This window comes from Camellia sinensis, chromosome 9 (assembly GCF_055761805.1).
Source record: "Camellia sinensis isolate YWXY chromosome 9, ASM5576180v1, whole genome shotgun sequence".
Taxonomy (NCBI): domain Eukaryota; kingdom Viridiplantae; phylum Streptophyta; class Magnoliopsida; order Ericales; family Theaceae; genus Camellia; species Camellia sinensis.
The window spans coordinates 101,404,578-101,419,637 of NC_138969.1; the positions used below are offsets into that span (position 1 = coordinate 101,404,578).

The 15,060-nt window shown below is 33.4% G+C and overlaps 1 pseudogene across 1 annotated transcript in view; it reads right to left on the reverse strand.

Annotated features, from left to right (window-relative positions):
* Positions 1–4,992: 4,992 nt before the first annotated feature.
* Positions 4,993–15,060, reverse strand: part of LOC145798706 (protein kinase and PP2C-like domain-containing protein) — a 67,709-nt pseudogene continuing 57,641 nt past the window's right edge. The window contains exons 9-14 of the transcript XR_014340139.1: positions 12,348–12,894; positions 11,900–11,969; positions 11,573–11,792; positions 11,306–11,412; positions 7,944–8,037; positions 4,993–5,405 (exon numbers count right to left, since the gene is read on the reverse strand). The product of XR_014340139.1 is annotated as a protein kinase and PP2C-like domain-containing protein (transcript). The remainder of the gene's footprint in view (positions 5,406–7,943; positions 8,038–11,305; positions 11,413–11,572; positions 11,793–11,899; positions 11,970–12,347; positions 12,895–15,060) is intronic.

Consider the following 15,060-nt stretch of genomic DNA (forward strand, 5'->3'; position numbering starts at 1 on the left):
ACATGATTAAGGCAGGAATTTTTGATACGATAATACGATTCAAATCTACATGAATATGTATATGGCACGACTTGTTAGCACGAATATTAAATATGTTGTTGGATTATTGTCAAATTTGTATAGAACAAAGCTGACACGAATAGTCGGTATAATGAAAAATTGGTTACATATTTAATATTATTTCTATTAAAGGGTGTTATGATATTTTTTAATCTCTAATATAACTCCATCTAACTAAGAAAAAAGCATGTAAAATAGGATTTGAAAGCTAATAAAGGTTTTGTTTTTGTTTTCAATTGAAAATTTATTTGTCTCCTGTTTGAGTTAATTTAGTAAAAATATATATATATAATAATAAGATATTGTTTTTGTAAATTAAGAAAATCAAATTGAATTGAAATGAAATATTCTTATGAATAATTTCATTCAATATAGTTTAGTTTCATAAAAATTAAATTGTGAAGAAATTTTTTTTATATATATTTTTTGTACGCTTGATATTTTTAGCTTATGGTAACATATTTTTACATGACACGTTAATATTATACAAATCGGATACAAATCAGAAATGACATGATACAATAACAAGAAATAATACATGAGTCAGGTTATTATTAAGATAATTTTGACACATTCAAAATATCACGACACGAACACTACCCCAAAAGCATGCGAAGAAAGCAAGAAAACCTATGTAATTATATTAGTAAAGCGTAAAGAGATTTTCTTTTCTTATTATCTTAGTATTGACCCTGAAACATTTGTACTAACCCAAATCAAGTTCATCCAGTTTCAAGCTTGTTGATAGTATTATGGCTGTGAAAGGCCTCAAATGAGAGATTTTTCTTGCTTGACTCCCAGCATTGAAAATAGGCAGCCTTATGTCAATATGAGCTCGTCCGAAGATCGTGATTTAGCTGTTGCGAACTCCTCAGCTTTCCACTAGACCCACCCTCTAGCTGTAAAAATTAATGTCCGCCATTTATTTGTTTCATAACCATCACTACTATATCATAATCTAGGATCACAAAATTTCTAAACCAAGACAACTACTATACACAACTCTAAAAACAAAAAAACAGAAAATAACAACCACCACTATTCGTGATAATCAAACACAACTATAAATCATTAACCAAACATTCCTAATGTTATTTTGGTTAATAAATTTGGTTGGAGATTTAGCAAATGAAAGGGAAAAAGTATGTAAAATGTGAATAAAATATAGTTACATTTTATCTACATTTCACACAACTTTTCCTTTTCCTTTTCAAATCTTTACTAAAATTTATCAACCGAATACAATCTAAATATTTGGGGGAAATCAAAACAGTACACTTTTGGGATATTCAAAATAAGTGTACTTTTTGACTTTTTATTAAATATGAGTTAGGTATGGGTTGGGTTTGAAGTGATGTGATAGAGAAGTGATATGATTTCTAAATAAGTGCACTTTTTGACTTTTTATAAAATATGAGTTGGGTATTAGTTGGGTTTGAAGTGATATGATGGAGAGGTGATATGACTTAAATAAGATGATATAACTTAAATAGGATAGTGACTTTTTGACTTTTTAATTTTTTTAGAGGATGACAAACAAGGACGGCAAGATTTTTCTTTACTCTAACCAAGGGCACGACTATAAATTTTCTTGTAATTTTATTGTGCATAGCTTTAAACTATAAACGACCGAAATGATATTTGTAATGCTTTGTGATCGGGGAGAAGTTTGGTATTAAAATAGTTAAAAACTTATTAAAAAATCAAAAAGCTTAAAAGTCATATAAAAAATAAAAAATAAAAACTCATTTTTTATTTTTTTGCATATTTTCTATAAAAAAATAAAATAAAAATTAGAGTCATTTACAAACACTTTCATTTTTCACTTCATATTTTAATTAAAAAATTACTAAAAATAAATCACTTCCCAAAAGAAAATTAAAAGATGGGAAAACGAGTAATGGTATTTGAGTGTATTTGTACCAATGTAGTCACTATGTTAAACCACTTGCGTGGCTAGTCCTTTGGTCACTAAGTCTCTCTTAAGGAGAAATTTGGAGTTACACTCTTAGGAGTATAATAGGAGGCAAGACTTAGTGTTTGTTAGGAGAAGGTGTGAGTTCAACTCCCTTAGATATTAATCTAATAACTAATTACTAATTTTTGCTAATAAGAAAATAAAAAATAAAAGCAGAAAAAAAAAATGAAAAAAGAAGGGTTGAAGATGGAAGAAAAAGTAAAAGGTGTGAGTTCAACTCCCTTAGATGTTAATCTAATAACTAATTACTAATTTTTGCTAATAAGAAAATAAAAAATAAAAGCAGAAAAACAATGAAAAAAGAAGGGTTGAAGATGGAAGAAAAAGTAAAATAAATGAGAAGAGAGGGGAAGGAAATAGCGAAAATATTGTACGTAAATATATGAAAATATACATTTTTATAATTATAAAAAAAAATAAAAAAAAGAATATCATTAAATTTGCAATAATTTTCCCAATCAATATTCAAATAGATGTATATTTTCAAAACAAAAAATAGAAAAGAAAATAATATTATATAGATACTTTTTTCATATTATAGAACAAGTAGTGCTATATAAAAAATAAAAATAAAAAATTGTACACAAATATTGCAATAAAAACAAAATAAGTAATGCTATGTGGGTGTAATTTTTATCATTGTTACATCATTTTGAGAGTAAATTTTATATAAAAATTATGGTGACATATCATTTTTCTTGTAAAAACATTATGTTAATTTGGACTTAAACATCTAAAAATTCAAGAAATGACTAGTGTACACACCCTTTAAAAAAAAAAATCACACCATAAGAATCTCTAATTCTGACCCTTAAATATTTGAAAATTAATGTGTCCATTTATGTGTCTACATTGGTACAAATACAATCAAATACCATTACTCGTCTTCCCATCTTTTAATTTTCTTTTGGGAAGTGATTTATTTTTAGCAATTAATATGAAGTGAAAAATGAAAGTGTTTGTAAATGACTCTAATTTTTATTTTATTTTTTATAGAAATTATGCAAAAAAATAAAAAAAAATGAGTTTTTTATTTTTTATTTTTTATATGACTTTTAAGCTTTTTGATTTTTTAATAAGTTTTTAACTATTTTAATACCAAACTTCTCCCCGATCACAAAGCATTGCAAATATCATTTCAGTCGTTTATAGTTTAAAGCTATGCACAATAAAATTACAAGAAAATTTATAGTCGTGCCCCTGGTTAGAGTAAAGAAAAATCTTGCCGTCCTTGTTTGTCATCCTCTAAAAAAATTAAAAAGTTAAAAAGTCACTATCCTATTTAAGTCATATCACCTCTCTATCGCATCACTTTAAACCCAACGCATACCCAACTCATATTTTATAAAAAGTCAAAAAGTGCACTTATTTAGAAGTCATATCACCTTTCTATCACATCACTTCAAACCCAACCCATACCCAACTCATATTTTATAAAAAGCCAAAAAATACACTTATTTAGAATATCCCAAAAGTGTACTGTTTTGATTTCCCCCAAATATTTAGGTTGTATTCGGTTGATAAATTTTAGTAAGGATTTGAAAAGAAAAAGGAAAAGTTGTGTGAAATGTAGATAAAATGTAACTATATTTTATTCGCATTTTACACACTTTTTCCCTTTCATTTGCTAAATCTCCAACCAAATTTATTAACCAAAATAACATTAGGAATGTTTGGTTAATGATTTATAGTTGTGTTTGATTATCACGAATAGTGGTGGTTGTTATTTTTTGTTTTTAGAATTGTGTATAGTAGTTGTCTTGGTTTAGAAATTTTGTGATCCTAGATTATGATATAGTAGTGATGGTTATGAAACAAATAAATGGCGGACATTAATTTTTACAGCTAGAGGGTGGGTGGGTCTAGCGGAAAGCTGAGGAGTTCGCAACAGCTAAATCACGATCTTCGGACGAGCTCATATTGACATAAGGCTGCCTATTTTCAATGCTAGGAGTGAAGCAAGAAAAATCTCTCATTTGAGGCCTTTCACAGCCATAATAATATCAACAAGCCTGAAACTCTAGTTAATAAATCAAAAGAGGGATGGACCTGATTTGGGTTAGTACAAATGTTTCAGGGTCAATACTAAGATAATAAGAAGAGGAAATATCTTTACGCTTTACTAATATAATTATATAGGTTTTCTTGCTTTCTTCGCATGCTTTCGGGGTCGTGTTCGTGTCGTGATATTTTGAATGTGTCAAAATTATCTTAATAATAACCTAACTCATGTATTATTTCGTGTGTATTGTGTCATGTCATTTCTGATTTGTATCCGATTTGTATAATATTAACGTGTCATGTAAAAATATTTTACCATAAGCTAAAAATATCAAGCGTACAAAAAATATAAAAAAAAATTTCTTCACAATTTAATTTTTATGAAACTAATCTACATTGAATGAAATTATTCATAAGAATATTTGATTTCAATTCAATTTGATTTTCTTAATTTACAAAAACAATATCTTATTATTATTATTATTATTATTATTATTATTATTATTATTATTATATATATATATATATATATATTTTACTAAATTAACTCAAACAGTAGACAAATAAATTTTCAATTGAAAACAAAAACAAAACCTTTATTAGCTTTTAAATCCTATTTTACATGCTTTTTTCTTAGTTAGATGGAGTTATATAAGAGATTAAAAAATGTCATAACACACTTTAATAGAAATAATATTAAATATGTCACTAATTTTTCATTATACCGATTATTCGTGTCAGCTTTGTTCTATACAAATTCGACAGTAATCCAACCTATTTAATATTCGTGCTAACGAGTCGTGCTATATACATATTAATGTAGATTTGAATCGTATTATCATATCAAAAATTCATGCCTTAATCATGTAGTACAATTTAATTTTAATGAAGTGTTCATGCCTTTTTGGGGAGAGAGAGAGAGTGTGTATGTGCGCGCGCGCACTGTGAACACATTAAACATCTATTAGCAATATTATTCCATATACGCACATTGAAATCCAATAATACAAGCATCTGCTTTGTGTAGTTTCCCACTAAAAATAAATGTACGCATACAATTTCCACAAGACGAGGAGGTAGACCTTTTTTCCTACCACCTCTGGTTCATTTCCATGTCTCACTAAAATTAATTTCATACATACAAAACAATTTCTATAAGAATACCATCAAACCTAGTAAATCCTCTCTGCAGTAGATACAGGATGCAGGAAAACGACAATAACAGTTATATTATCTTTGCTTCCACGTTCAGCAGCCTTGGTTGCCAATCTCTTTGAGCACATCCCAGGCTCTTTCACTGTGTCCTTTATTATGCAAACAATCTCTGCGTTGCTCATAACATCCCAGAGCCATCGCTAGCCATAACCTGACAGTTGAACACATATTGTTACTCTCTCTATAAAAATGTGATATGCTAACAAGTCACAACCATCCGTCATAAATAGAGCAAAATTGTGAAAATGGTCTGATTACAAATGAAACATACATCATAAGCATTTGAATTAAATAAGAATTATTGGGAAAAGCATAAAGGTCGCAAAATTATCTAGGGTTTTACTTCCCACCCCCCTTTTCAGCCACTGTAATTTTTTTCAAAAGATCATTTTTTAGAGATCACTAAACTAAAGAATATAACTCCAAGTTCAGAAATATGAGAAGCATGTGAAAGGAGGTGTTAACAGTTGATATTGGTAATATGACAAGAAGGTTGAATATGAAGAGATAATAAAAATAGAAAAGAGAGAAGAAAGAACACAAAAAGTTAATGTGGTTCAGTCAATCTTGGCCTACGTCCACACATACAAAGCCCAATGGGCTACATCTTTTATTCACACTACTTAATCCTCTTGATTACATGGTACACCATATATATAAAGTGGGAGATACAATCAAATTCCTTCAGTTATGGATCTTCATATATTCTGATATCTTTAACACTATAATGTTATCTCAAACTTAACCAGTCCCAAATATACTAGAGACGTTATCTTCCTAATTAGGTATGGACTGTCTCACTTTACATGTAGTTCTATGGAAGTTCAATCGTCAGAACACTCTCTTACTCCACACCCTCCCTGTTTTGTCTTATTTCAATGCTTTGAAACCATGAGGTGTGAATGGGGAGGGAAGAGATAGGGCAAGGTCGCTAGAATTTTTTTATTTTTAGAATTGAAAAACAAAGGCATAAACCATAATCGTTCAAATTGTGGTATACGATCTCTTTTGAATAAGTTTGATCTGAGTGCCTACCTGTGTTATGCACTAACAAACGAAAAGCATAATACAAATTAGAATAATTACAAGTCTGCCAAGATAATTTTTTTTTTTTTTTTTTGATAACTCAACATCTGGCCCACTAGACCAACTACTCCGGAAGACCAATCCCACCATCCACTAGTGGGGGGTCGGGGCAAAGTCCCATATGAACTGGTCCCAAGAAATTGTTTGCACTTAGAAGATTTTGAAGGGAGCACACCCTAGGCCCAGGTCTTGACCACTAGGCCAACCCCTTGGGGTTAGTCTGCCAAGATACTTGTATTATATTTTAACTGTAAACATAACAAAAGAATAAGGGTTGAATTCAAGAAGCCTGAAAATGCTTCAAATGAAAGAGAAATTAGACCTATGGTTTAGTTTTGATATTGTCTATGATGCTTTTGTTGGTTGTGTTTTACAGTGATATATGTTTGATATTTCACAATACAAAATTAGTGAGTGGCTAGCAAATGATAAACTTGTACTTTGAATTGTCAATATCCTTTGGTGTTAGCTATTGGATAGCTTAATGAAATATGAGAATGTAACATGATTTTGTCATTAGTATTTGATGAATAATTCATTACAAAAGGAGTACAAGTATTTTAAAAGTTTTACATTTTTCCTGCTGTAATGATTGAGATTAAAAAGCTCCAAAATAAGTCTTTGATATTTGTTTTGTGATTAAATGTTCATTATCTAAATTATTTTGGAGTTAGAAAGTGCTTTGGATGAGTTTGAGAAGCTTAACACACGAAATTTTTAAAACATTGAAGGTCTTGAGTCGACCTCAAATAAATGAGTCGACCCTAACCTCCAGTTGTCGTGCAGATAAAAGGATTAGTCAACTCCTTGACAAAATAAATCGAATCCCTTAAGAAAAGTTCTGAGAGCTTCAGATTTCACCTAGATTCAAAATAAGTTGACTCCTTCGTCACGAAATTTAAATTCTAAAATATGCAACAGCTACTTCGTTTCAACTGCTAGAGACGCATTTACTGCACTGGAATGACCAAAATGAGATGAAGGGCTATAAAAAGAAGATTTTTACATGTCTACAAACATGGGATGAAGGATTAAATGTAATACCCATCAAGATCTTTCAAGTTTTGAGCTTCAACTTCCATATTCTTTTGCATTTGAGCTTTGTTGTTTAAATTCAACTCCTTAAAAGTTTATTGTTCTAAAACCTTGTGTTACTTCTTTTCCACATCATTCGTAAAAGGGTTTTTAAACTATTGGGATTAATGGAGTGTTTGTGGGAAACACTTGGAGAAAATCTTGTTCTGTAAGGCTACAGATTTCAAACTTCAATAATATATCTCAGGATTATTCTATTGTCTTGCTAATAACATTTCCAAGTATGGGACCTCCTAAATTGGGGGCCTACAAATTTCAAATTGCAAGAACATGAATTGTGCTATGATCATCCAGGCACTACAGAAAATTGTGTTTGGTAATGGCATATAGAACAAATGCTTTTAAGGTGCTTAAAGCAGATGCAACTGCAGTTATTTAAAATTTCTGATTTCCCTGGAAACTGTACATAAAAGTCTATTTAGAAGCCACAAATTCATTTATTAGTTTCTCATAGCACACAAATAATAAACCCCAGATAACAGAAGATTATCAGATCAAAGGACCTTACCAAGTATTCATCTTCTACAAACAGTATGGTCTTAGTTATCTCAGGTTCTGCAGTCACAGCAGGCTTCAGATCATCGTCACCAATAGACCGCGTGTAACCTGTAAAAAATATGTGATTAATAAACTTCAAATTCAACCACAAATTATTGATTATTGCTTTCACATCGTGTTGAATACTGGAAGAACGGGCAAAGGGTGGGGCCGGGCAGGGACCATGTGTTCCTGTTTACCCACCCTCTTCTTGTTTCTTTATTTTTTAAATCTAGTTTACAGAAACCTCATTAAATAGAAACCAACCTTTTGTTTCTAATTCATTATTTAGAATTTAAAAAATAAAATAAATAAAATATCAGTTATTAGCTCAGTGCTATCTCTTAATACCCAAAAAGATAAGGTGCAAGGTTCAGGCCCTCACAAGACATGAAGGAAAAATAAAAATAAAGGAATATATAACTTTAACAAATTAAAGAAAAAATGTTTGCCTACTGTAGGTGTGCTTTGTTGGTGGACATGCTAGCAAGTTTGGTTGAGAATTATGAATCTTCCTATACTCAACCTATTGTTGTATTTAATTTTAGCTACACCGCACAAAGAACCAAAATCAATGTTTTAGGGTAAATTATATTAATATATATATATATATATATATCTAAATTTGATATTTTTAGATACTTTTTCAGACCTATTGCCGATACTAAGTAGCAGTCAAAAATTTGTATCCATTTTTCATGATATTATGCATGGATCAGATATATCATCGCGAATTCTTCAGAAAAAATGGTGTCTTCCACAATGGAATCTGATAAGTGAGATTTCGAGTAAGTGTTTACATAATCTTCTTCTGTCCGAAGAAATGATTCATCGAAAAAATGAGTCACCATCGACACATCTGAGATCGCCAAATGTTCGGGAGTTCCTCTATTCAATACATACATACATATACATATGTAGGTTTAGAGAAAAGAAAGAGTTAGGGAATGAGTTAGACTTCATTCCCTTTTATATTGATAATTCTGATCAATTACAGGCATAATTCGAGCAACTAAAAAAGGAATAAATAAGAATACAATTCATTATTTCCTATTCTACCAATTTCCTATTCTAACAACATATATATTTTTAGGGTAAATTACAGTAAACCCCCCTCAACTATGACCCATTGTCAAGTTAAAAATCAATGTTTAAAATTCAACACTCAACCCGCTTATAGTTTTGTTTTGTAACTCTAAACCTCTTATGTCATCACACCGGTAGTCATTTGGCATAAATGTATCATACTGTAATTAAAAATTTATGACTAAGAGCCTTATTATATATACATACATTGTATATATATACACAACCAGCAACTCTACATGGCTAGAAATGCCAAGCCATAACCAGAAACTCTCATGGCTAATACCAACTAGAGAACCCTTATTAGCCAAGCCATTATGATTTGATAAAAAAGTTTCACAGCAAAAGAATTGAGGGTTTTGATGGTGATACGTTGATTAGGTAGGGGGATTTTAGTGGACATATGTTGAATTAATATAGGGCTTTTAGTGTTGAGGGGTTTCAATGTGTATTGGGGTGTTTGATTAGTGGGAGGGAGGCTGTGGGGAAGGGGTTTCAGCTCGGTGGGAATCGAAAGGAGAGGTGGTGAGTGGTGGGGGAAATAAGGTGGTGGTGCAGAGATGGGAGGAGGGAGGAACAATGAAGGAGATGCCATTGGTTAAAGAAAGAAAAAAAAAGAGTTGGTGTAGGCTAGAAGAGGAGTTGCATGTGGCGAGTGAGATGAAGAGAGGTGGGCCATTGTCTTCAACCACCGTTGTCGCCATTGCCATTGCCGTAAGCTGTTGTAGCCACTGCCAACCCCTCATCTCTCTCTCTCTTCAATGAGTTCAAAACCCCAAGCCCTTAAACAACACCCCTATCTCCATTGCCACCCCCAAACTTCACTCCCTTTGTTGATCATTAGGTCCTGCAAACATATGGGATTGTTGTGGTGATTCACAGTGGCTGACTTTACTCCCTTTGTCAAATGAATTTGTTGTGTTTGTTAATCGGAATTGTGGAGACACTGTGGAATTAAGGGTTTGGGATTGAATTGATTTGATTAGGGTTTGGAAGAAATTAGGTAGTGGTTGAAGAAGATAATGGTTGTCTGGTAGCAATACAATTGAAGGGTAAAAGGGTAACTTAATAATTTCTGTTAACAGTGTTAATGACTTTTGAAATTCATATACTTCAAGGGGGGTAAGTGTTGCCTTTAAAACATTAAGGGGGCAATTCAAAAATAGGTCATAGTTGAGGGGGGTTTAATGTAATTTATCCTATTTTTTATTGTACTGTTGTGAGCTGATTGTAAAGTGTAATGTATATACCTGAAAGTTGTACTTGTACTATTTCTTTTGTGTAATGTAATGGGATTTGAGTAGGGAGGAAAGAGAGTTCGGTGTGTGCTACTTTTATACACTAGGATTATATACACACACATATTAAGCAAGTCTTGTTATTGAAATCTAAATCATTTGCTTTGCTATTCGTTTCCATTTTTGTTGTTGAACCCTTGAACACTTAATTAGGCTTTAAAACATACATCAATCACCCTACTCTTTTGAATCAGTCCACATCTAATATGAACTTACAATAGAAGATCTCACTATTTTAACTTAATAATCTTAACTAGCCTTAAACCCTTAACCATCATGCCTTAGATTTCTAATCTGAAATTGGGGGGTGACAACCTTCCACTGATTTGCCCCAAAAATCCTAACCTCAAGGAGCAACCACTCCTATTCACCAGTCTCTAGACCTCCAAAAGCCTATGCGCCCTCTGAGAGGTTGAGACTGCCCAAAAGACCTCTCTTCAGGAATTAAGAAGCTTCTTTTGAGCCAACAAAGGAACTTCAAATCCCAACATCAGGGATCTTTGCAGAGATCTACCCTTTTTCGCGACCCACATCTTCTTGCGATCAACCCCGTCAACAACCACATCGAATGCTTTCAGCCCAACTTGCATAATGTTCCTCTTCACGGTGACAACTGATGAACCCTCCATACAACTACCAGCCGATGCAGGACACAAGGAGCCTCCTCGCTACGCTCAGAAGTTGGAGAAGGATGCGAGGACCAACTCCTTACCTTTTATATTTTCTCTCATGTTTTAGTGATCATAAGTATTTTTGGTAATCATAATGCTCAAGATATCCCTAGATATGGGTTGTAGTGGTGGTCCATGTGTCTTAACACTTGGTGCAAAAAGAATTTGACGAAACAAATAAGTTTATATTATATACTTCCTCACAATAGACAACCATATTAGAAGACAATAGTCTACACATTTTTCTAGAATATCGTTAAGCAAAGGATAAGAAGAAAACCTGGAGAGCAACAGGCCCAACCTTCCACGTGTCAACTTGCCATTTGACCTGTCCCCCTTCACTGATAATACGTTCTCTCTCCTCAGGACAACTTGCAACATGATCCTACAGCGTCAAGTTGAATTAGTTGGAGAACAATTTAACCCACTTGGGTAAGCAAAGGAGACAATTTTTAATAAAATAAGTTAAAAAAGGTCCATGTTTTATTCTAATAGAATGTTTCAACTACACAGTCATTTAGTTGATAAATCAAGTCCGATCTCACCTTACTTAGAGCATAAGCACTGCCAGCTCGGCATAGCATTGCCCTGCAATCGCCAGCATTAGCAACAAAAAGCTTGTTTCTGACTATAAGAGCCACAATGGCTGTGCAACCAGGATGCCAGTCTTTCTGAATAACTCCCTTAGACTTACGATGGGAATCCAATTCATTCCTGAATGCAACATCTGTCTTGACAAATGCTTCTAGTAATGCATTGGACGGACTGCATTGTTATCAAATACAAAATAAAAATATGTACTTCTTATGAAATAATTCATATATAGATTATAGAATGTAAAGAGCCCACAAGAATAATAGAATGGAAGAAACCTTTTTATGGAACCAAGACTTCGCAAAAATCCTGGTAGAGCTCGAGCAGAAAACTCAGCAGCTGCTGCACCTGCATTTGATCTTGCCATTTTTATTGTAATCTAGAGCAACTAATGCACGACACATAGGCTATGTTTGGAAACAACCAAAAAGAATTATAAAAAAAAAAAGAAAAAACAAAGGAATTCTTCAAGAATTTAAACATTTATTTCTTAAAACTAATTTCCAAAAGAATTCCATTTTGTAATAGTTGGGCTTTGTAATGCTCATTATGTCATTCTGGTTTCATTAAGAAACACTTCAAGTGATGCCCAAGCAATTGTTTATTAATTAATATTGTGATCACCCACATGAGCTTTAGTTCTCATTAAAATCCACTGTTGCTTGAGTTCGGTACCAAATACACCAATATAGGATGAAAATAAGTAGCTCTTAATTTATGACGCACCTCGATGACCATCAAAGATTCCAAACACATGGATATCCTTCTCACCGCACATATGGGGCATAAGAAAGTGAGTGTCCTCCATTGTCTCCCTTCTCCCACAAGTACTGAAGGATCCCCAAGACAGCACTGGATGGTATGCTGAAGGATCAGTAAAAGGATCAGGCCAAATTCTGACACCAGAATCAGCTGCGAGACAAGATCTCTTTGACAGGTTTTCACCGTCAGTAAACCAGTTAATACTTTTTTGATAAGCAAGAAGGCTCGGGATGCCCTCATCACCAAGAGGGATTGAAGGTTCAACAAGTGCCTTTTCCTTTTCGTCTTCCTCTACTCTCTTTCTGCATTCCAAGATGGGATCAAGTTCCAGAATAATATCATCAAAAGAAGGCCTATTTTGGGGATTTGCATCCCAACATCTCTGTATCAAGGACGGGAAACCTGTTGGTGCAGACGAGCAGTGACCAGCAAGAGCAGGTCGCAATCCTTCAGACACCATGGCTGCTGTAAGTTGCTGTTCAGTATAGTTCATTTCCAGCACAGTGTGGGCCTGCAAGCAGATCACATGATGCACCGATGAGGCACAACCATGTTAAAAAGCATAGTTGACGGGTCAAATGATTAGGGGGCATTCAATCAGATTAAGATGTAAGATATTATCTGTGAAGAATTGGACGTCCAGAAGAAACTTAACTTCAACAGAAACCTTTTTTTTTTAATACAATTTTTAGAATATGAAAATTATATGGGAAACCTGAACCCTGATAAGCAGTTATATGCATGAACATATGTGTGCTCATAAACTGAATGACAAGAAAAATGAGGAATGGTATGAGAAGTAATCTAGAAAGCAGGAAAAGAAATCCCACTAGATGTTAAATGAGATTGAACAACACAGAGTGGCTGAAAATGAGAGAGCTTAGCGTGGTGGTCAAACTACATGACCTTCAACACAGAGTGGCAGGAAATATACCCCAAGTCCCAGAAAATGAGTTCATGCCACGCTTGCCTGAAACTGCTGTGGTTAAACTGCAGGATTCAAGTGTTCCACTTGTCTTAATCACCATGGTGGTCAAACTACATGTCCTTCAACTCTGCGATAGAAACACTGTGCCATTCGTCCAATAGCCAAGTCAAAGAGGCAGGACTTATATATGCTGAAGTATTCAACATAGCACCTCGGAAGATTTTGTGGTTTGGTGGCTAGAGACTAAAGTGTTGATCACTATGACACCCCCGTGAGTGCCACTTAAGCCAGCCTTACTGAGAGAGAGATACCACACCATTGGACCTTTTGTGTGGATGCTCAGGGATCAAGGCAAATCCTAAGGGATTGATACACAGCCACATGTTGTGGCATATCCTAATGGAATCCAGAAATATCTAGGAAATTTGTTATGGGTCTTGTGACCCCCCTCTTATAAATAGGAGTTAGCACCCCTTACATCACCTCTTATAAAATAAATTCTTCTACATGTCATTGCAAATGATAATGATCTATCAAATCCCAAGTTCTACGACAAGGTAGGACTGTAAGAGAAATAAGCTACCTAGATAACAAAGCAAAAGACTCGGTCTATACATACTATCTAGCATTGAAATGTTATCCCCTAACAATATAAAGTACATGCATACCCTTCTTGTTATTACATTGCCACGAAATTTGTTAGATAAAGTGAATTAAGGCATTCATGAATGATCAAAATGGCCAATCATTCTATTTGCTTTTTGACAAGTACGACATGAAAATAGTCAGCCCAAGAAAATAGTGTTTAATCCATTATTAGACACTCTAAGAAGTATGGACATGGACAAGAGACACGATAGAGATATGACATGGACACGCTAGCACAGCAAATTTCAAAAAATGCAAGATGCAAGACGTGAAGGACACCTGCAAAATAAATAGTTTTATATATTTATTATATGTCATGTATATGAATACTTTAATTAATACAAAACCAAACCAAACCAAACCAAGCCAAGCCTTAAGTCTCATCAAATAGGTTCAGCTACATGAATCCTTTTTCTCCACTCGAGTCTATCAAAAGCCATTTGGTTAGTCAAATTAAGGAAATTCATATCTCTATTTACTATACTAGCCCACGTCAATCTAGGTTTTCCCCTTCCCCTAACACTTCCCTCTACCGTCACTATATCGCATGTTTTCACTGCTGCCTCTATTAGTCTCCATTGTATATGACCAAACCATCTTAATCTATTATCTCTCAGTTTATCTTCTATCGGTATAAACTCCTACCCACTCACGAATATACTCATTCCTAACTCTGTCATTTCTAGTCTTGCCACACATCTACCTTGGCATCCTCATTTCATCAACACTCATCTTATCTATATGTTATTTCTTAGTTGCTCAACATTCCATCCCATACAATATCGCTATTCTAGTAGTCATTCTATAGAACTTTCCTTTTAATCTAGTGGGTACTCGTTTATCACACAGTACCCCATACGCATTCCTCCACTTAAGCCACCCTGTCTTAATTGTATGAACCACATCTTCTCCAATTTCCCTAGTTGTTGTGATAATCGATCATAAATAATAAAAATGTTCACTCTTAGGTAGTTCTTGGTTCTCAATCTTCACTTCTCCTCTATGTCCATTGTTACTATTACTAAAATTATACTCCATGTACTCTGTCTTATTTCTGCTTATCCTAAATCCTTTAGATTTAAATGCTTCTCTCCAAGTCTT